The sequence below is a fragment of the Rhinopithecus roxellana genome, chromosome 18 (assembly GCF_007565055.1).
Source record: "Rhinopithecus roxellana isolate Shanxi Qingling chromosome 18, ASM756505v1, whole genome shotgun sequence".
NCBI classification, from domain to species: domain Eukaryota; kingdom Metazoa; phylum Chordata; class Mammalia; order Primates; family Cercopithecidae; genus Rhinopithecus; species Rhinopithecus roxellana.
Window position 1 is genome coordinate 26,143,354 of NC_044566.1, and position 22,662 is coordinate 26,166,015.

The following is a 22,662-nucleotide window of genomic DNA, read 5'->3' on the forward strand; positions in this document are numbered from 1 at the left end:
GGGATACAGATGAAACAGGGTTTGCCACATGTTGATAATTATCTAAGCCAGTTAATAGACAATGAGTTTATGTTTTTCTTTGTATTTCTGTGTATAAAAAAATTGTTAAAAATTGCTTTCATCATCTTGACAATGTAAGTGAAAGAACATCTTTTAAAGCCTTAAGATTGCCAGTCTAAGTCATTACAGTTTTTTCAAGGCTTAATGAAAGAGACTCTTCATAATTTTTAAGTGACCAAATTTGAAATTAAATTAAGTTATTCATGAGGTCTAAATCATCTAGTCTGCATAGACCCCTGGACTGTAACTTGATTTAAAAAGATTACAAAAATCTTTATCTGAGGTTTATTGTCCTTAGAAAGGATAATACATAGTTTTTATTCCATCTTTCTAATTAGTAATTTAAGCATATGTTCAGCATTTAACTCTAAATGTTTGCCTTTTCCCCAAGCTCGAAGACAGCTGTCCAAGATTTGAATGCCAGAAAACATTTAAATATCAACATCTGTTGAATTATGTTAATTTAGTGTAATATAATTGGGCATGAGTTGGAACTGATCAGAAGTATATGAAATAAACAAAGGTAAATTCCCACCAATATCTTGGTATACAAACAAATCACTAAGGACTGATGAAAAACAATCTGAAAAACAATTATTCCTACAGAAAAAGGCAAAGGAAAGGTACTGATTATAAAGAAATTGATTCTTTTAAAAGCATAGTTCTAACTTTCAGGATATTATCTTGCTATTTTTAAATTGTTCCTGTAATTGAAAGGAAATGAAAATTATCTAAAATGAGTGATAGCCAAATATTTAATATTTGAATATTTTTACTCATTATATAGTAAAACATTCTAATTATACTTATATATGCATTAAATTTTTAGATTGCAGAATAATTCTTGTTATGAGCAGTAAATATTCAAGGGTTGATGTGATTTCTGTAGACATAAAGTAATACTTTAAAATTGTAAGTATTTTCAGTGTGGCAGATGAATTTAATAGGTTTTTTCCTGAGGACTGTAAGGTACAAATTATCAAGCAGCAGATGTTGTTTATTATTTTGCTGATTTAAAATATTAATTTTTACAGTGATTATCTTATTAGTAAATTAGGACTGCTTGTTTGTTTTGGGAAATATTCTGGCACATACACATTGGATTAACAGATCCCCAAATGTACCCATAATGAAGTTATAACCCAGGCTGCAGTAGTGATACAAGCTGTTGTGATATGGGCCTGCAGGTGTATCCTAATCATTTCCTAGGAGAATCATCTCTGGGAGTTAAAGGTTAGTTCTGTGTCCATGCCCATTTAATCATAGGACCAATTTGGAGAGTGCCAACTGTGAAACAAACACCTGTCCCTAAGGAAATGGACTTTAGACCACAAATTCATTTCAGCTAAGGGTCACTGGAACAGATTTCACATGCCAACTATCTTCCATCATTAGTGACCATGGCCAAATTCAACTGCAATCCTAGAGATGAGAGGCTGTGCATACTTTTGTCATTTGAAAATATCTAGTTCATCTACCAGAAAAAGAGAAGATATAAGTAATAAGAGTTTCACTAGTTAGTAGTAGTGTTTTGTTTTTGTTTTATTTACCACCTATTGGGCATATTACTTATTTCTAACTGTCAAATTCCTTTTTTTCTGTGTGGGTTTTTCATATAAAACTGAAAAGCAACCTCCAAAATTCTAAGTGGCTGATAACTAATTTTATTTAGTGTAATAACAATTTAAAATAACCCTCTATGATCATTAGTTTACAATCTTGGCAAGGAAGAATTTCAGGATGCCAAAAGGACAGGAAGCATGAGAACTGGCAAATTGAGAATAGTGTAGTTTTATACAATACAATAATTTGGTTATATAGAGTAAAACAGATTAATTAAATCCCTTAAAAACCATTTTATGTTGTATACATGGTATGCTTCCAATTATTCTCCTCTAAGGATCTCTATACTTAGATGCCATTTTTCTTTTTAATTGGAATAAATATGTAATTAAATGCATTCCAATTAAACAAATATAGAATGTATACATTCTAATTAAAGCAAATATGTGAATACTTTCTATTCATGCATACATAAGAATCAATAAAAAACTAAGACATTTTTCTATCTGAAAGGTTAAACTTTTTTACAACAATAAAATCTAATGCTAATTTTAGGTATGGAAAGGAAAAAATAAGAATAAACTAGAAATTTTACTTTTAAAGTTAGTTTAAAAGCAGTTTTAAACCATTATTTTGGACATATAAATATAAAATATATAAAATATAAAATGTCAAGTGATAGAATTTGCTTTAAAATATGACAAAAGATAATTTGTTTTAAAATCCTAAATTTACTAAGGTAGGATATACAACTTAAATCATTAAAATAAAGCATCACTTTTTGTTGATATACTTAATTTTGTTGATACATTTCTGGGAAAAGCAACATTAAACAAATATAGCCCATATCATTAAGCAGTACTCTAATGAATAGTTACCCAATCCCAATTTATTAACAGCTGCTCAAAAATTTCATAATTAATAGTTTCATTTACTTTTGGCAAATCTGCAAAATGACAAATAGTTTTGTATCTGTTGCAAATTATGTCTCCTTTCCAAACAACAAATGACAGTATGGGGAAGACTGAGCAAACTGAATCCTTGAACATCTTTGGATCTTTAGATGATCAAATAAAGAGCAGCTGTAATTCTATCTGTTACATCCGCAACAAAATACAGTGATCTGTATCATATAAAAACGAATGTGCTCTGTATTAAAGTAAATAGGAATGTTCTTTCTAACTTGACGGAAGAGGGTTGACATGAATGTGATGAGATCTGTTCTGTTTTTCTGATTAAATCTATTGTCATTTTTTTTTTTTTCCATTTTAGGAGACTCCTTGTATTGCTAATCAGGTAAAATGACAGGAAAAAAGGTTTCTTTCTTCTCATTATTAATACACAACCTAAGAAATTATGTCACATGGAATCCATGGATGATCAAATCATTTGACATTAAGTAGATGAAAAGTGAAAAATATAATGCATTTAGCAACTAAGTAAAAGTGAATTAAATGTTTCTAAAAGACACTTAAAAATTTAAGTACAATTTAATAATGTCAGCAATAAAAATGTTTTTACTTGATTTCAAATTACATGTCAGGCTACTAAATGATTTGGCTTTTGTGCTTCATAACAGTAAATGACAAAAATATGGAAGTAAGAAAACACGGCAAATTCAAATCCTACTCCTTCAAAAAAATGGTGCCATATCCATAAGGAAAGGCTTTGAATCTAAACAGTTGAATAAAGCTGCCCCAAATAATCAAGTTTGTTGCATGGATACTTACTTTAAGCTGTAAAATGTGTTAAAAGAGTAAGATCTTTTAAAAAATGCCGTATCACTTCATATTAGGCATCGCTTAATGCATGCCTAAAGTCCGTTTTCAACGAACTTTCTTTTTTGTTTTTTGAGACAGAGTCTTGCTCTGTCACCCAGGCTGGAGTGCAGTGGCCCAATGTTGGCTCACTGTAAGCTCCGCTTCCCAGGTTCATGCCATTCTCCAGCCTCAGCCTCCCGAGTAGCTGGGACTACAGGCGCCTGCCACCATGCCTGGCTAACTTTTTGTATTTTTGAGAGACGGGGTTTCACCACTTTAGCCAAGATGGTCTCGATTTCCTGACCTCATGATCTGCCCGCCTTGGCCTCCCAAAGTGATGGGATTACAGGCGTGAGCCACCACGCCTGGCCCAACAGACTTTCAATTTGGAAAAGCTATATTGAACTTTCTGGTGCTAACCAAAGGCTTCTGACATGAGAAACAACGTGACATTATTTAGTTGTAGCTCTAAAATGAGGTGATAGCAGTGGGAAAGGTCTTTCTAATTTTGTGAAGCATAAAATCATATTTAAATACAGAAATACCAAGAAAAAAAAGGATTGAAATTGCAGAACTGTTCTCCCTGCTTTCTCACCTGTAGTTCTCAAGAATAACTGGAGAAAGAACGTACAGAGGGAGGAACTGGCTGAAATGGCTTTGGTATTTGTCCTAGTCCCCCCTAGAAACAGGATGTCCTTCAACTCTTTAGCACTGCAAGTTCTTTCACCACTAAGGTATATAACCCAGGGCATGCTTACTTTCTGGATCCCTCAGCTGTGGTGCGACTGGGCACGCGTGGAGGAAACTCTATCAGCCCCAGGCAGCTTTCCTGTGCCTTGGGAGTCTGGCTCACAAAGGATCATAAAAACTTTTGTCCCTTACTACCTATCTGTGAGTAATCACTCTGCTTCATGTAACCGGTGGCACGTGAGTGTGTTCTGCCTTAGTAGACTCAGATAAGTTGGTAACGTGCACAGTGAACTTGCTTAATAAATCTAGACATCACTAGTATTTCTCTCTAAAAAACACTTGGCTCAAGGTTTTGTTCTGTGTGTGTGTGTACATGTGTGTATTTGTGTGTGTGTTCACTTTAGCTAATAACTGCTTGCATGTAATGACCACTCAAAAACCATGCCTGTTGATTACTAAATATTGAAAGTGACAGGTAATAGGTAGTTCTTTTTTAAAAAAAATATCAACTGGTCTCTACTAAAAAATACAAAAAAATAGCCAGGCAAGGTGGCAGGTGCCTGTAGTCCCAGCTACTCGGGAGGCTGAGGCAGGAGAATGGCGTAAACCCGGGAGGCGAAGCTTGCAGTGAGCTAAGATCTGGCCACCGCACTCCAGCCTGGGCAACAGAGCAAGACTCCGTCTCAAAAAAAAAAAAAAACAGAAAAAAAACCAAAAACAACTGTGTATGCTTTTATGCATTTATTTATGAAAAGAATTTCATGTTTTCCTGAGTTGTAGTCATGCCTTTCAAAGGTTTTGAGGTATATTAAAGTGACAGAACAGCATGAACAAACCCTGAGACATCCATAAAATATTAGACAGATAAGAGACGACAAAACTAAGATAAAACTTCATAGTAGGCAAATGGACAGAAAACACAGAAGAAATGGAAGAATGACTGTAAAAAAAAAAAAAAAGAAAACCCATGGACGTATCAAACAAAAGTATAGAAGGAAATAATCAACATGATATAAGCAATGTGAAAGAAGATGAGACAGGAAACATGTAACTCTAGGGACTATGAGGCTAAATCTCGGGAAAACACATCAAATAAATATATGAAAATAATGTTATGATGACAGTTCCTCACATAACTCACTATCTGACACATCTACTTTATGATAAGGACACCTCTCAGGAAATAAAAATGAAACAATAAACTAAAAGAAAGATTACATGACTAATATCACTTGAATCAATTAGATAAATTAAATCCGTATTAAAAATCAGCGTGTTTCTCCCTTGAAATTTGATTACAGGATCCATTATGCATACTATGTGAGAAGAATAAGAATGTTATTTACAATAAACGTATGAACAAATACAGTGAATCAATACTTTATTAGTAGTGAATATTAATATTCAGGATATGATGAAATGGCATGTAATGATGGGCACTGCTTATGGTAACTGATTCCACGAGAGGAGATAGTGAAGCATGAGAAGCAAGTCAGGAAACCCACAGGAACCCTGCCCTTTTAGGAAAAGAGAGAAGTATAGGATACCTTGAAGAATACAGTGTCCATTATTGATGAAGTAGAACTTCCTGATAGAAAGGATTAAAATAGTTAAAATGAGTTATTTGTTTAAAGGAAATTATAAAGGTCACTTGTTTGGATTGTTAGATATAGAAAGGTTAAAGAGTTGGAAGACAATTCTTTTGCACTCATAATTAAGAGTCTAGATGAAAATTAATGTGAATGTGGCAAAAAAGGAGAAATGGCATAAATTGGACATAAAGAAAACCACCACAAAAGTGAATTATAGTAAGTGGCATTGGTAAATATCTCCCCAAATCCCTTTTTACAGAGGTCCTGAAAACTCCCCTGAGGAGTTGAGGGTGAGATGTCCTACATTCCAAAGACTAAAGCCATAACTACATAGCACTTTATTCAGCGCTTTTGTGAGGAATGCCTACGTTAAGGGCATGCTTTAGTCATGCACTTCAAAGTCTTGGCTTTGAATCATGAACAGTGGACCGTTTATGCATTTATCTTTTTTTATCTGCTTGGTATATTTTGGGAGTAAATGATCCTACAATTTATTGATTTAATGTATTATAGTTCTCTTCTCTAACCTATGTTTTTCTACAAGTTGAAAAAGGGAACTGCAGTCACTCATCCAAAAGGGGTAAGAAAAGTCAAGATACTATTAAAAATACTAAGAAAATGGATTGCAGAGTAACATAGAAAAATGCATATAAATAGGAAAAGTGAAGAACTTTTATCTTGCATTTAACAAAACTTGTAACAAGAATTAAACATGAGTAGTCTTTCTCTTCTTACACATCTATTTCACCTTTTCAAGTTGCCCTGTGCTTAACAAAACTGAAGGCTTCAGAGAGAAGAAAAAATACGCACTCACAAACCAGTGAAAAGAAGGTATGAAAGGAATGCTCAAAGAAACAAGAGAAGGTTGGGCACAGTGGCACACGCTTTTAATTGCAGTACTTTGGGACTCTGAGGCGGGTGGACCACTTGAGGTCAGGAGTTTGAGACCAGCCTGGCCAACACGGTGAAACCCTCTCTCTAGTAAAAATACAAAAATTAGCCGGATGTGGTGGCAGATGCCTGTAATCCCAGTTACTTGGGAGGCTGAGGCAGGAGAACTGCTTGAGCCTGGGAGGCAGAGATTGCAGTGAGCTGAGATTGCGTCACTGCACTCCAGCCTGGGTGACAGAGCAAGACTCCATCTCAAAAAACAAAACAAAACAAATCAAACAAACAAACAAAAAATTAGAGAAACAAGAGGAGATCTTGGAAATGAAAAGAATAAGATAATTTTAAATATAATTAAGTTACTTGGGGCTGAGTGTTGAGAAAACTGCCCCCAAATCTTCCAAGAAAATAATACATAAAAGAAAAGTTTAAAAAGTTAGAGGATCATTTAAGGGTGCTCCAATACTGAAAAATTAGGAGCACAGAGAAAATGGTAACCACTGAAAACTGAAAGACATTGGATCAATGCCTTCAAAACCCTGAGGCAAAAAAATTTTCAAACTGGAACTCAATTCCCAGCTAAATCAATCAATGTGAGATAAGAATAAAGACATTTTCAGACATGCAAAATTCCATAAATTTAACCATCTCTGTTCTCTTCTGGGAAAGCTGAAGAAAAATAATGCCATTGGATCTAGGGCACATAAAATCCCACACGGGGGATATACGAAGGAAATCTCAAGCATGATAGTTAAGAGAGATGCCAGGACATTAGATGTGCAGCAGGTCCAGAGAGCAAACAGTCCAGCGTGAGCCTGAAAAATGGAGGGCTCCAAGAGAGATGCCACCAAGAAAAATAACTGAGAGGTGTCCAGCTTCTGTCAAGAGGCATCTGATGAGTTAGGGATAGGCACATAGAGCAAAAAGCAAATAAGAAACAAAACCATGATAACCACAACAACTAAAAGTGATATATCTGTGAATATCTACATAGATAATCATATTCATGAAAACAATGGATATTTATTTGGTCTGGGAGAAAGAGGGAAAGAAATCCAGATATGAGTGTGTGTGTGTGTGGATTGTTGGAGGGGGCCGGACCCAGCAAGAAATCAATATGCACAAGACTTGGGGTGGAGCAAGATGGCAGAATAGGAGACTTCACCAATTGCCACCCCCTCCAGGACACCAATTTAAGAAGCGCATTCATAACAACCACAAATAGGTGAGCATTCACAATACCTGGATTTAACTTCATACTGCTGGAAAAGGCACTGAAGAGGCAGGAAAAATAGTCTTGAATCACTGATGCTGCCCCTACCCTATTCCCTGGCAGTGGCGGTGTAGTATGAAGAGCATGTCTATGCTCTGGGGTGAGGTAGAGCACAGCAATTGTGAGGCACTGAACCCAGTGCTGCCCTGTTATAGCATAAATCAAAACAGAACCAAACTCAGCTGATGCCTGCCCACGGAGGAAACATTTAAACCAGCCCTAGCCAGAAGGGAATCACCAATCCTAGCGGTCCAAGCTTGAGTTTCTGCAAACCTCGCAACCATAAGCTAAAGTACTCTGGGGCTTTAAATAAATTCGAAAGGCAGTCTATGCCACAAAGACTGCAACTCCTAGGAGAGTCCTAGTTCTGAACTGGGCCCAGAGGTAGTGGACTGGCGGGGTATGCAACATACTGAGACAGCAGCAGGGGTGGTTAAGGGAATGCTAGCATCACTCCTCTCCTAACCCCAAGCTGCATAACTCATAACTCCAAAAGGGATCCCTTTCTTCTTCTGAAGGAGATGAGAGGGAAGAGTAGGGAGGACTTTGTCTTGCATCTTGGATACCAGCTCAGCCACAGCAGGATAGGGGACCGGTCAGAGTTGTGAGGCCTTCTTTCCAGGGCCTAGCTCCTGGATGACATTTCTAGATATATCCTGGGCCGGAAGGGAGCCCACTGCCTTGAAGGGAAGGACTTGGTTCTGACAGGATTCATCACTTGCTAACTGAAGAGCCTTTGGGCCCTGTATAGCAAGCAGCAATACCTAGCTACCACACTGAGGGCCTTGAGTGAGCCTCTGAGACTTGCTGACTTCAAGAGAGACTCAGCACATTCACAGCTGTGCTGACTCGTCTGCTTGAGAAAAGCAGAGGGAAAAGTAAAGAGGACGTCTTGCACTTTAGGTACCAGCTTAGCCACAGGGGCACGGAGCACCAAGTGGGATCTTGGGGTCCATGATTCCAGAACTTGGTTCCTGTGTGGCATTTCTGGACCTGTCCTGGGCCAGAGGGGATCCCACTGCCCTGAGAGTGAGTCCTAGGCCAGGCAGCATCCACCACAAGCTGACCAAAGACCCCTTGGGCCTAAGGGAACATTGGCAATAGTCTGGCAGTACTCCCCATGGGCCTGTGGTAGGAGTGGCCATGGGGTGAGGATCCTCTGCCTTTGGAAAGGGGAAGAAAGAGTGGGAAGGACTACAACTAGTGGTGTGAGTGCCAAATCAGCAGAGTGTAATAGAATACCAGGTAGACTTCTAAGCTTTTTGATTCTACTCCCTGGCTCCCACATGGCCCCTCTGGACCCCCCTGGGGTAAGGGGAAGTGGTTACAACAGGCCTTGGGCAAGACCTAATGCTGTGCTGGCTTCAAGTCTGACCCATGGTCCTTCTGGTGGTGTTCAAGGAGATGCTTGTGTCACTCTACTGCTAGCTTCATGAGACTCAGAGCAAGAGAGAAACTATATGTGATTGGGAGAAAGAAAGGGAAGAGAAGAAGAATCTCTGCCTGGTAATTCAGATAATTCTCCCAGATCTTGTCTAAGACTATACAGGCAATACCTCTACAAGTCTGCAAGAACTACAGTGTTACTGTTCTTGGGATGCCGCCTAAAGCACTACAGCTTAGATTACAATATCCAAGTCCCTTTGAATATCTGGAAAGCCTTTGCAAGAAAGATGGGTACAAAAGAGCCCAGACTGAGAAGACTACAATAAACACCTAATTCTTCACTGCCCAGACACAGACAAACATCTACAAGTATCAAGACCATTCAGGAAAACGTGACCTCACCAAATGAACTAAATAAGGCACCAGGGACCATCCTGGAGAAACAGACAGAATTTTAAATACCTATTTTGAGGAAACTCAAAGATATTCAAGATAATACAAAGACAGAATTCAAAATTCTATTAGACGCATTTAATAAAGAGATTGAAATAATGAAAAGCAGGATAGATCAAGCTGAAAAACGATTGGTGAGTTGAAGACAGGATAAAAACACATGGTCAGAAGAGACAAAAGACAAAAGACCAAAAAACAAGGAAGCACACCCACAGGACCTAGAACATAGCATCAAAAGGGCAAGTATGAAAGTAACTGGCCTTAAAAAGTGGGAAATGAAAGAGATAGGGGTAGAAAGTGTATTTAAAGGGATAACAGAGAATTTTTCAAACCTAGAGAAAGGTATCAATATGTAAGTCCAAGAAGGTTATGGAACACTAAACAGATTTAATCAAAAGAAAACTACCTCAAAGCATTTAATAATCAAACTCCCAAAGGTGAAGAATAAAATAAAGAACCCTAAAAGCAGCCAGAGAAAAGAAACAAGTAACATACAACAGAGCTCCAATACATGTGGCAGCAGACTTTTCAGTGGAAATCTTCTAGGCCAGGAGAGAGTGACATGACATATTTAAAATGCTGAAGGAAAAAATCTTTTACTCTAGAATAGTTTATCTGGTGAAAATATCTTTCAAACATGAAGGAGAAATAAAGGCTTTCCCAGACAAACAAAACCTGAGGGATTTCATCAACACCAGACACATCCTACAAGAAATGCTAAGGGAGTTTTTCAGTCTGAAAGAAAAGGACATTAATGAGCAATAAGAAATCATCTAAAGGTACAAAATTCACTGGTAATAGTAAGTACACAGAAAAACACAGAATATCGTAACACTGTAATTATGATGTCTAAACTACTCTTAAGTAGAAAGACTAAATGATGAAAGAATCAAAAATAATAACTGCAACAATTTTTCAAGAGATAGTACAAGAAGATACAAATAGAAACTACAAAAAGTTAAAAAGTGGAGGAATGAGGTTGAGGCATAGTTTTTAATTAGTTTTCTTTTTGCTTTATGTAAACAGTGTTGTTATAATCTTAAAATAATGTGTCATAAAATAGTGTTTGCAAGCCTCAGTGGTAACTTCTAATCAAAAAGCCTACAACAGATACACAAAAAAATAAGCAAATAACTAAATCATATTACCAGAGAAAAATCACCTTCACTAAAAGGAAGACAAGAAAGAGAGAAGGAAGAGAAGATCACAAAACAACCAGAAAACAAATAAAAAATGGCTGGAGTAAGTCCTTACTTATCAATAATAACACTGAATGTAAATGGACTAAACTCTCTGGTCAATAGACAGAGAGTGGCTGAATGGATAAAAATTCAAGAGCCAATGATCTGTTGCCTACAAGAAATACACTTCACCTGTAAAGACACAAATTGAATGAAAATAAAGAAATGGAAAAACATACTCCATACCAATGGAAACCAAAAAAAGAGCAGGAATGGCTATATTTATATGAGACAAAATAGATTTCAAGACAAAAGCTGTAAGAAGAGAAAAAGAAGATTACGTAATGATAACAGGGTCAATTCAGCAAGAGGGTTTAACAGTTTTAAATATATATGCACTCAACACTGGGGCACCCAGATATATAAAGCAAATATTATTAAAGCTAAAGAGAGATATAGGCCCCAATACAATAATAGCTGGAGACTTTGATCTGGGCAAAAATTTCTTGAGTAATACCCCATGAGCAAAGGCAACCACAGCAAAAATGGACAAATGGGGTCACATCAAATTAAAAATCTTCCGCACAGCAAAGGGAACAATCAACAAAGTGAGGAGACAACTCACAGAATGGGAGAAAATATTTGCAAACTACCCACCTGACAAAGGATTAGTAACCAGAAAAAAAAGGAGCTCTAACAACTCTACAGGAAAAAAAAAAATCTAATAATCTTATTTAAAAAATGGACAAAAGATTTGGATAGACAGTTCTCAAAAGAAGACATACAATGACAAACAGGCATATGAAATGGTGCTCAACATCACTGATCATCAGAGAAGGGCAAAGCAAAACCACAATGAGATATCATCTCACACCAGCTGAAATGGCTTATATCCAAATGAGGTAATAACGAATTCTGGCAAGGATGTGGAGAAAAGGGAACCCTCTAATGCTGTTGGCAGGAAAGTAAATTAGTACAACCACTATGGAGAACAATTTGGAGGTTCCTCAGAAAACTAAAAATAGAGCTACTATATGATCCAGCAATCCCATGGCTGGGTATGTACCTAAAAGAATGGAAATCAGTGTATCAAAGAGATACCTGCACTGCCATGTTTGTTGCAGCACAGTTCACAATGGCCAAGATTTGGAGGTAACCTAAGTGTCCATCAACAGATGAACAGATAAATAAAATGTGATACATATACATAATGGAGTAGTATTCAGCCACTAAAAATAATGGTTTTCTGTCATTTACAACAATATGGATGGAACTGGAATTGATTATGCTAAGTGAAATAAGCCAGGCACAGAAAGACAAACATCAAAACCACACTGGGGTATCATCATCTTTTCACTTAATTGGGGGATCTGAAAATCAAAACAATTGAACTCATGGAGATAAAGAGTTCTAGAAGAATGACTACCAGAGACTGGGAAGGGGAGTGGGAGGGTAGCAGGGATGTGGGATAATTAATGAGTACAAAACAAATAGAAAGAATGAATAAGACCTAGTATTTGATAGCACAACAGGTAACTATAGTCAATAATAATTTAATTATACATTTTAAAATAACAAGTCTAACTGGATTATTGGTAATAAAAAGGACAAATGGTTGAGGGGATGGCTACCCCATTTTCCATAATGTGATTATTATGTATTGCATGCCTGTAACAAAACATCTGACGTACCCCATAAATATACATACCTACTCTGTCTCCACAAAAATTAAAATAAAATGAATTTTTTTTTTTTTTTTTTTTGAGACGGAGTCTCACTCTGTCGCCCGGGCTGGAGTGCAGTGGCCGGATCTCAGCTCACTGCAAGCTCCGCCTCCCGGGTTTACGCCATTCTCCTGCCTCAGCCTCCCGAGTAGCTGGGACTACAGGCGCCCGCCACCTCGCCCGGCTAGTTTTTTGTATTTTTTTAGTAGAGACGGGGTTTCACCGTGTTAGCCAGGATGGTCTTGATCTCCTGACCTCGTGATCCGCCCGTCTCGGCCTCCCAAAGTGCTGGGATTACAGGCTTGAGCCACCGCGCCCGGCCAATAAAATGAATTTTTAAAAAGTCAACAGGCACTATTAAACTGAAAACTTCAAGAAACAGCAATATAAATATGCAATACTAGAAATATAGAGGTGAACAGAAGACATAGCTAAAACAGTTGAGAGTAGTTTCCTTTCAAGAGTGAAATTAGAGAATGGTAAAGAATAGGGCAGGGACCCACTGTATTTTGTTATAAGTTTATAGAACAATTTAACATTCTAAACGATGTACAAAAATAATGTGATAGAAAAATTCAACTTAACAAGTGCCTAGGTCCAGGCACAGTGGCTCATGCCTATAACCCCAGCACTTTTGGAGGCTGAGGTAAGAAGGTTCTTTGATGCCAGGAGTTCAAGACCAGCCTGAGCACACAGTGAGACTCCATCTCTACAAAAAATAAAAACAATTAGTGAGGCGTGGTGGTGGATGCCTGTAGTCCCAGCTAATCAGAAGGCTGAGGCAGAAGGATTGCTTGTGCCCAGGAGTTTGAGACTACGTATGATGAGCTATGACTGTACCACTGCACTTTAGCCTGAGAGATAGAGTGAGACCCTGCCTCAAGTAGCCCAAAAAACAAACAAACAAAAAACAAAACAAAACCAAAACCAAGTGCTTAGGAAACATACAATAAAAATAGAAACAATAATAATATAGTCATAATAACAGCTAACATTCACTTATTTATTATTGTTTATTCCTTAAAACAATGCTATGAGGTAGGTACTATCATTTTCTTTATTTTATTGATAAGTAAACTGAGAGAGAGAGAGGGTCAGATTTTGCTCGGGATCACCCAGTTAGTAAGTGATTAAACTGGAATTAGAAGTCAGGCACTTCAGTTCCAGGGCCTACACACTTAATCAGTCTACTTTACTCCTTAGTTTTCATTTTAAATTGATTCTATAAATATTTTATGCAACAAACATTTGCCTAATAGTGCCAGGCACTGTTTTTGGTATTGGGGTTACATGAGTGAGTAAAACAAAGACCATGTATTCATGAAGCTTATAAAGAGGAAAAATAGAGACAATAGGGAAGACACATAAAGCAGGGACAGGGGACAGGATATGATGCTACTGGTGGACAGTGGACCTTACACTGAGCAGAGACTCGAAGGAAATGAGGAGAAAGCCATATGGGCACTTGTAGACAGAGGGTTTTGGCAGAGGGAACAGCAGGTGCAAAGGCCCTGAGGTGTGAGTGTGGATGGTGTGCTGGAGGAACCACTAAGAGGCCAGTGTATCTGGAGCTCATGGTGAATAAGAGTTGAAGTGGGAGGAGACAAGGTCAGGGAGGAAGCCACAAGGGGTGAGTCACATCACATATAGTCTTGTAGGCCAAAACGAAAACACTTCAGTTTTTACTTGGAATGAAAGAGAAAGCCACTAAAGATTTTATTTAAAAAAAAAAAAGTTTGAAGAGTTTTGACAGTTTCCCTATCATCCTGGTGCCTGACACACATAACCTTCAAATACTTAAAGTATACAATTTGATATGTTTTGACACATTCATACACACATGAAACAATCACCATAATCAAGATAATGAACATATCTATCATCCCAAAAGTTTCTACATGCCCCTTTGTAGCCCTTTCCTCCCACATCCCCCTGGTCCTCACCCCATGCTGGGCAACAACTGATTCTGCTATCTTTCACTATATATTAGTTTACGTTTCCTAGAATTTTACATAAATGTGTTATGTATATCAATTCTTCATTCCTTTTTGTTGGTGACTGAGTTGCTTTCCACTGTTTGGATATACCAACATTGTTTATCCATATACTCTCTATCGAAGTTTTAGTATATATAAGTTGTTCCCTTTTTGATTTTACTATTATGAATAAAGATGCTACAAATATTTGTGTACCAATCTTGTTTTGTTTGTTTGTTTGAGACAGTCTCATTCTGTCTCTGTCGGTACAATCTTGGCTCACTGCAACCTCTGCCTCCCTGGCTCAAGCAATCCTCCCACCTCGGCCTCCTGAGTAGATGGGACTACAGGCATGTGCCACCATGCCTGACTAATTTTTTTCAGTTTTTGTAGAGATGGCATCTCACTATGTTGACCAAGATGGCCTTGAGCTTTAGAGCTCAATGAATCCTCCCACCTTGGCCTCCCAAAGTGTTGGGATTACAGGTATAAGCCACTGTGCCCAGCCCCCTGTTGCTTTTTTTGGAGACAGGGTCTTGCTCTGTCACCCAGGCTTCAGTGCAGTGGTGTGGTGTGTATAAGTCTTTTAAGTATTCGTGTAGAATGCATAGTAGGTCTACACTTAACATTTTAGGAAACTTCAAAACTGGTTTCCAGAATGTAATATAGTACATTCATTTTGTTATTTTTAGCTATTCTAATTGTTGTGAGTGATACCTCATTGTGGTTTTACTTCCCATTTTCCTAATGAGTAATGATGTTTAACATCTTTGCATATGCAATTTGCCATTTACATATCTTCTTTGGTTAGGTGTCTATTCAAACTTTTCCTTATTGTTTAATTGGATTGATTTCTTAACATTGAGTTTTCAGAGTTCTTTACATATTCTTGATATAAATGTTTTATAAGATATGTGATTACAAACATTTTTTCTAAGTCTGTGGCTTTTCATTTTCTGAACTGTGGCTTGAAGAATGTAAGTTTTAAATTTTCATAAATTCCAATTTATCAATTTATTCTTTCCTGGATTGTGTTCTGAAGTTTTATCAAAGAAATCTTTGCTGAAGCCAACGTATGTTGGTTACTTTTATGAATCAACTTGACTGGGTCACGAGGTCCCCAGACATTTGGTCAAATATTACTGTGTCTATGTCTGTGAGAGTGTTTCCAGATGAGATTAAATTTGAATTGGTACACTAAGTAGATTTATCTCCTAATTGTGGGTGGGCTTCTTCCAATCAATTGTTTTTTAGAACACAAAAAGGATGAGTAAGAGGAACCTCTTCCTACCTGACTACTTAGATTGAACATCAGTTTCCTGCTTTTGGATTGGAACTAAAAAATTGGCTTTTCTTGGGTCTTGAGTCTGTTGACTATCAGACTAGAAGTTACATCACAGATTTTCCTGGTTCTCAGGCCCTCAGACTCAGACTAGATCTACACCACTGGTTCTCCTGAGTCTCCAGCTTGTCAGCTGAAGACCTTGGGACTTCTCAGTCTCTGTAATTGTGTGAGCCAATTCCTTCAAATAAATCTTTCTATATATAATTATTTATATATATATATAGGATGCATCTATACACGTGTGTATAGATGCATACACATATGCATATGCATATACACATACATATGCATGTGTATACATCTGTACACCCATGCATACATACATACACATATATGTGTATACACATATAAACATATGTGTGCATATATGTGTGTATAGAGGTGATATATGTACATATGTATACGAATATATAGGAGGTATAGGTATATATAGGATGGATATATTCCCATATAGATGTATATGTGTATATATGTGTGTATATATTTATTTATATGAACTCAGTTTCTCTGAAGAACCTGGCCTATAAACACACCAAAGTTGCAAAGATTTTCTCCTGTGTTTTCTTGAGGTTTTATACATTTAGGTTTTACATTTAGGTCTGTTATCCATGTGGGTTATGTGATATATACACATAAATATATTTACTATAGAAATTGGCTCATGTGATTATGGAGGCTGAGAAGTCCCACAATCTGTGGTCTGCAAAATGGAGAAGTAGGCAAGTTGGTGGAGTAATTCAGCTGAGAGCTAGGGAGTAATGGGGTAAGACTTCATCTGAGTTTGTGGGTCTAAGAACCAGGAGTGCTGATGTCTAAGGGCAAGAGAATATGGATCTCCCAGTTCAAGAATAGAAAATAAATTTGCCATTCCTCTGCCTTTATGTTTTATTCAGGCCCTTAATAGATTGGATGATGTCCATCTGCATAAGAGAGATCTTTACTCAGTCTACCGATTCAAATGCTAGTCTCTTCCAGAAACACCCTTATGGACAAACCCAGAAATATTCATTGAGCAGCTATCTGGGCATCTCTTAGCCCAGTCAAGTTGACACATAAAATTAACCATTACATGCTGTACGGTGTTAGGTGTGGGTTGAAAATATATTTTTTTTCTGCAAATGACAATATACTTGATCCAGTACTATTTGTTGAAAAGACTATCAAACTTTCTTCATTGACTTTGTACATTGGTGAAAATCAGTTAGTTGTCTTTGTACATGTGGTTGTATTTCTTGACCTCTATTCCTCTCTAATGATCTGTTTTTCTATCTTCATATAAATGTAGTCAGGCATCAATTAATGACAAGGATACAAACCTGATGGTGTAGCCTACTACACACCTAGGCTATATGGTGTAACCTATTGCTTCTAGGCTACAAACCTGCACAGCATGTTACTGTACTGAATCCTGTAGGCAACTGTAATACGATGGTAAGTATTTGTGTATCCAAACATAACTAAACACGGGAAAGACACAGTAAAAGTATGGTATTGTAATCTTCTGGGACCACTGTTATATATGTGAACCCTCACTGACTGAAATGTCCTTATCTGACTGTACCAGACTGTCTTAATTAATACAGCTTTATAATAAAGTCTTCAAATAATGTAGTGTTAGCATTTCAAGTTTATTTTTCTTGTTCTAAGTTGTTTGGGCTAAGTCCTTTGCATTTCCATATGAAATTTAGAATTAGCTTATCTATCTCTGTAAAATTGCCTGCTGGGATTTTGATTTAGATAGTATTTAATCTAGACAATTTGGAGAATACTGATCTTAAGATATTGAGTCTTCTGACCCATGAACAAGGTGTATCTCTTCAGTCACGTATATCTTAAGACTTAGATAAATATCTGGTTCTTAATTATGTGTTCTTTTTCTTGCTTCGTATTGTAAATATCTTCCTATATCTATTTTGGTTAATATGTATCATGCTAATTACAGTTTTGTTGATTCTCTTGTGCCAACATTTCTGCTTCTATTGGAATCTGTAATCCAATTGATTGCTTTTCTTTTGAAAAGGCTGTTCTTGTCAAATGTCTTTTTTCTTTTTCTTTTTTTTTTTTTGTTTTTTGAGACAGGGTCTTACTCTGTTGCCCACACTGGAGTGGACCAGCATGATCATGGCTCACTGCAGCCTCAACTGCCCAGTTAGTTTTTAAATGTTTTATAGAGACAGAGTCTCACTATGTTGCACTGGCTGGTCTTGAACTCCTGGGCTCAGGTGATCCTCCCGCCTTGGCCTTCCAAAGTGCTGGGATTACAGGTATGAGCTACGGTGCCTGGCCTTTTCAAATGTCTTATCTTGGCCTATGAGTTCATTTTCCTCTGAGAATATTGGCTAGTCCGTCAGGCAATGGCATGAGAAAAGCAACTGGGGTTGTGAGCCTTAGAGAAGACAGGCCCTGGCACCAGAAAACCACAGTCATCACACCCCACCCCATGAAATAACCCCTTTGGTTAGGAGAATACCTTTTCCCTCTTCTCACTCCCAGAGAGAAGCAGAACTAATTCTTCAGCACTGGGTTTTAGAGAAGCTGCAGCAAGGACATTATAATCTTTCACCCAGTTCCATCAAGTTCCTCAAAAACAGCACTGTGAACTACTGAGTTTATTTCGGAAGACACTTAGACCAGAGGTCTGAGTCTTTGTGTGGGGCAGACAGCAGTTCTCCCAAGGCAATGGCCAATGATGAAAAAGTACAGAACTTCAAAGGTTTACCCTGTATTTCATATTTTATTCTCTCTCAGCCAGGCTAGATTGCCTCCTGTCTCAAGTCAAAGCCACCCTGCTTTACATACATAAGTTTAAGATAGCACTTATAATACCAAGGGCTTCTTGAAGTTTCCTATGTATTTTGTCTTTCTAAATTTCTGCTGGGTTGATCGTCAGGGAGGCAGCAGTAATCCTACAGTTCAGAAACTTGATTGTAACAGGAGCTGGGACTGAATTTCTAATGTAAGCAAACATTTAAGGCAGTAGAATTTCCTCCAATTACCATCTAATTGTAACCCACATGTCTTGATATTAATAAAGTTGCTTCTGACACGTGAGTTGCTTGGAAGAATACTTTGTGTGTGTGTGTGTGTGTGTGTGTGTGTATCGGAGTTTCACTCTTGTTGCCCAGGCTGGAGTGCAATGGCCCCATCTTGGCTCACTGCAACCTCCGACTTCCAGGTTCAGGCGATTCTCCTGGCTCAGCTTCCCAAGTAGCTGGGACTACAGGCGGGGGCCACCCAGCTTGGCACATTTTTTTATTTTTAGCAGAAACAAGGTTTCACCATTTTGGCCATGCTGATCTCGAACTCCTGAACTCAGGTGTCCGCCCTCCTCAGCCTCCCAAAGTGCTGGGATTACAGGCATAAGCCACTGTATCCGGCCAGAAGTGTACTTTTTAACTGTAACTTTTTGTTTTGGAGACGGAGTTTCACTCTGTCGCCCAGGCTGTAGTGCAGTGGCGTGATCTTGGCTCACTGCAACCTCCGACTCCTGGGCTCAAGTGATTCTCCTGCTTCAGCCTCCTGAGTAGCTGGGATTACAGGTGCATGCCACCACGTCTGGCTAATTTTGTATTTTTAATAGAGACGGGGTTTCACCATGTTGGTCAGGCTGGTCTCAAATTCCTGACCTCGTGATCCACCTGCATTGGCCTCCCAAAGATTACAGGCATGAACCACCGTGCCCAGCCTTTAACTGTAACCTTAAAAAAAAAAAAAAAAAAAAAAAAAAAAAAAAAAAAAAATTTGGTACCAATTGCTAACTTAATCACATTCCAGTAAAGGAATATATTTTTTATGATCCATATTCACTAAAATTTGTTGATACTAGCTTTTGGCCTGGTAAGTGATTAATTTTGTAGTGTTCTATGTGTCTTTGAGAAAAGTGTGTTTTTTCTACCAGTTTGGATGCAAGGTTTTATATAATATTACTAACTTCAGCTTGCTAATTTTGTGTTACAGAAATTTTCCGTTTATAAATTTTCTGGGTGGCTTAAGCTATCAATAATAAGAGTGTTATGATAGTGGGTTAGTGAGTTTCTCCATGTACTCCTATTGCTCTTTGCTTTATACATTTTTGAGGTTATTTAATTGAGTGCCTATACGTTGAATCTTTTATCATAAAATAATGACTTTTTAAAACTTGGTAAAGTTTTTCTTCCTAAATCACTTTGGTATGAGAGCTTTCTTTATAATGCATCTGGCATATATCCTGTTCCTTCTTTAGTTTTCCACCTTTCCCTGCCATATTTCAGGTGTGTCTTTTATAAAGAACATATACTAGATATTTCCAATAAGTCCAATCTAATTAGTTCTGCTTTTAACTGACATGTTTAATCATAAATTATTTTATTTCATTTTAATTTTTAAAAAACTATTTTTTTTTGGAGACAGAGTCTCACTGTGTTGCCCAGGCTGAAGGGCAGTGGCATGATCATGGCTCTCTGTAAGGTCCAACTCCTGGGCTCAAGTAGTCCTCCTGCCTCAGCCTGCTGTGTAGCTGGGATTATAGACATGCATCACCACAGACCATTTAAAAAAAAATTTTTTTTTTTTGTAGAGACAGAGTCTTGCATGTTGCCCATGGTGGTCTCAAACTCCTTGTCTCAAGTAATCTCAAAGTGCTGTGGCTTAACAGGTGTGAGCCTCTTCGCCCAGCCAACCATAAATACTTCCTGTGATTACTGATCTGTGTGTGTGTGTGTTTATGTGTATGACTCAATTGTCTAATTTTATGTTTTGTATGTATCTTATTTTCTCAATGCTTTTTCTTTTCACTTTTTTTTTTTTTTTTGGCAGAGATGGGGATCTCACTATGTTGCCCAGGCTGGTCTCGAGCTCCTGGCCTCAAGCAATCCTCCTGTTTCAGACTTCCAAAGTGCTGGAATTAATTACAGGCATACATCGTCATGCCCCTCACTTTTTAAAAAACGGATTATTTGGGGGTGGGGACAATATTTTAATTCCATTTCCCTCCTTCCACTGGTTTGGTAATTATATACTCCGTTTCTACTGACTTAGAAGTTATTTAGATATTTTACCAATGAATACTTAATGTAGTCTTATCAAGTGTTAAATGCTTGACTGACTAATGAGTTAGACATCTTAAACAATTCAAGGACCTTACATTGGACTTTCACTATAATCACCGACCCTGCAAACTTCACATGCTATTGCTGTCCATTATTTTCTTTCTTTTCTTTTTTTTTTTTTTTTTTTGTCCATTATTTTAGATTGCCTCTAAGTCCTACAAATTGTCCGGGCACGGTGGCTCATGCCTGTAATCCCAGCACTTTGGGAGGCCAAGGCAGGCAGATCACCTGAGGTCAGGGGTTCGAGACTAGCCTGGCCAACATGGTGAAACCCCGTCTCTACTACAAATACAAAACTAGCCAGGCGTGGTGGCACACGCCTGTAATCCCAGGTACTTGAGAGGCTGGGGCAGGAGAATTGCTTGAACCCGAGAGGTGGAGGTTGCAGTGAGTGGCGATTGCGCCACTGCACTCCAGCCTGGGCAACAAGAGAGAAACTCCGTCTCAAATAAAAAAAAAAAAAATTTTTAAAACGTCCTACAAATGGCATTATTACAATTATCACTCTATATAAGCAATGATTATTTATATAAACATTTTAATCAGTATATTGGCTCATTATTCATCCTTGCCTCTCAGACCTTCCTTGGGACTTTTCTTGAAATACACTCTTTAAAACTTCTTCACAAAGGTCTGTAAACATTCTCTCTTTTTGAAAATCTTAAAATTATTTTACTTCATCTTTGTACATGAAAGATGGATTTCCAGGTACATAGTTCTAGGTTGACAATTTATTTTCATGCAGCACAATGAGGATGATTCCACTGTCTTCTGGCCTCACTGATGCTACTGAGAAATCTGATATATCATTGTCATTCCTTTGTAGATAATTTGCCTTTTATCTTGATTCTTTTAACATTTGTCTTCGCTTTTGGTCTACTATGGTATATTATTAGGTGTGGATTTCGTTTTACTTATCGTGCATGTTATTCACTGTGCTTTTTGTATCTGTATCTATGGGTTTATAACTTTTACCAGGTTTGGGAATTCATAGCGACTATCTCATCAAATTTCATGTTTTTTTTCAGCTATTCTATTCTTTTCATCGAGGACTATATGATTGACTGTATCACAGATCTTCTATGTCTCTTACGTACTCCTTCAGTTTCTCATCTCCTTGAATTTTTATACTATATTCTGGTCCATTCTTCAGATGTATCTTTCATTTCACTAATTATCTCTTGAACAATCACATTTCCTATTTCTAAAAATTATATATATTTTTCACTTCTTACTGATTCATCTTTATAGTGATTTGTTGCTTGTTCATTTTATTTCTATAAATGTCTCAACCATAGTTATTTTATAATCTATATCTTATAATTTTAGGATCTGGCAGTCTTAGGAGAAAATCTCTTAGTCGTTTATGTTGACTATCACTGATAGTGAATTATCTCATTTTACGTTTGGTGATTTTTGATTGTCTATATTAGGTATGCTAGGCAGGATTTGCATTTGCTTCTGCAGACACCCGGTGGGATCTCAGTTGACATTTATCTGCACAACATGGCACTTTGAAGCTGTAGTTTGGTTACTTGGGAATGTTAAAGTCAGTGGACAGCACACTATCACTGGGAAGCCATGGGATGCAATGGTGGCTGCTGAGGTCAGTTGTCTCTTCTCAAGGATAAAACAAATGTAAATATCAGGGCAGTTTTTCTAATCAACATTCTGACAAGAAGGG

General features: G+C 37.5%; 1 protein-coding gene across 1 annotated transcript in view; it reads right to left on the reverse strand.

Annotated features, from left to right (window-relative positions):
- The window catches only part of GPATCH2 (G-patch domain containing 2), a 205,028-nt gene that overhangs the window by 42,787 nt on the left and 139,579 nt on the right, over nt 1–22,662 (reverse strand). The gene's annotated exons all lie outside the window — the stretch shown is intronic.